Source organism: Otolemur garnettii, unplaced genomic scaffold (genome assembly GCF_000181295.1).
Source record: "Otolemur garnettii isolate 467f Iridium unplaced genomic scaffold, OtoGar3 scaffold00016, whole genome shotgun sequence".
In the NCBI taxonomy this organism is placed as follows: domain Eukaryota; kingdom Metazoa; phylum Chordata; class Mammalia; order Primates; family Galagidae; genus Otolemur; species Otolemur garnettii.
The window spans coordinates 18,172,107-18,173,864 of NW_003852411.1; positions in this window are offsets into that span (position 1 = coordinate 18,172,107).

A 1,758-nucleotide genomic window follows, 5' to 3' on the forward strand; every position below is an offset into this window, starting at 1 on the left:
CCAGGAGTTGGAGGTTGCTGTGAGCTGTAATGCCACGGTACTCTACCCAGGGGGACAGCTTGAGGCTCTGTCTCAAAAAAAAAAAAAAAGAAAACCATCTGCTGAAGGTCTTTGGGCCCAGTCTGTCATCTGTCACCCCCACCCAAAGTTATAACAGGTTATAAGATGTGGAGGGAGAGAAAATATCCCTGTAGCCGCTCTCCTCCTGGGATCCGCAACCTTGAGGAATGTCTGCCTGTCCTGAGGCTGCTCCCTGGAATGCCACCAACACACACAAGAGCAGGCCAGGGAAGGCCTGGGGGAGAGGGTATCTTTGCATGAGCTTTTTGACTGTTGCCACCTGAGGCTGGGAGAGTGGACCCTACAGAGCTGGGCCAGAGCCTGGGCCACCTTGTTTGGATTCTTTCCCCGAGTCAGCTGTGCTTTCTTGTGCAGCCTGGAATCCCCTTTTCTTTCCTATCTCTACTGCCTTATAAATGTCCTATCCACCCTGCAGACACCAACTAAAATTGCCCACTCCTCAAAGCCTTCCTTAGATTCTATGTGGGGATTAATAGGTCCTTGGTCTTTGAACTTTGTCTTTGAATTTCCTTTGAGACACTTAATTTGTCGTGCCACATAGTACCTCTCCTGTACTCATCCAGTTCCCCCACAAAAAATAAATTCCTTGACTTTATTCCTAAGGTTCAAGTTTGAATCTCTTAGCCAGATAGCTGGCAAATCTTTTTACTATTCATTGGGCAGCACTATCTAAAAAAGAGAGAAGGTCTTGATGTACTTAGTAGGTACTCAACAAATATGAATTGAATTAAATTATCTGAATTATCTGTGACTGTACTCCAAAGAATGGCAGTTCATGGCTTCCTTAGCCTCAGTGGTGTCAACAAACCAGAGTCAATGAAGGAAGAAAAAAGCCAACAAAGGAAGTATCTCTCTCTGGGGAAAAAAAAAACAAAGAGGTCTTTTCAAGTAATAATACGGAGGTAGTAAGACATTGAGTACTACGCACAAACATAAGCTACTCACTTGACTTAACAGCCAGAGGTTTCCAAATGAATCAATTCAAGAACACCAAAGAGGAGCATAGCCAATCAGAGCTGTCCAGTAACCTGGGGGTAGGCTCACTTCCAACCAAGGATCCAACATGGCACCCCTGTGAGAACAAGGCTTAATGTCCATTCGAAACCAGCAATCTTTGGAATTCAAGTCTCAGCTGCTCTCATGCCTGTTTCTTGGTACTGACAGCCTCCTTAGAGAGTTAAAGGTAGCCAGTCACCAGCAGAGCTCTGCAGAATGTGCCTATTAGGGAATGCCCAAGAATACCTGATATTCCAGCATGCTGCCCAGGCTGAAAGAGTTCTCCAAACCCAGAATATTGAAATTCCAATTGGCAGATTATTCTCTTCTTATTTTCTCATAAACAACCTCAATGTTGTATGTGAACCTGGAAACTAACATGGTAGAAGGGAAGGAGCCCTTAATAGTTAGAGGTAGAATTGTCATATCATCATGGTTCCTTAGCTATGAGAGCTTACACAAGTCATTTAATTTCAGGGAGCCTCAGAGTTCCTCTTCTGTCAAAATGTTAATTCATTACTTCAGCAAATATTTCCCAAGGGCAAAATATGTCCCAGATATTGAGGATGCTGTGATGGAAGTAGATTCCTCCTAGAAAGGAAGAATGGGCTCGGCGCCTGTGGCTCAAGCGGCTAAGGCACCAGCCACATACACCTAAGGTGGCGGGTTCAAATCCCCAGC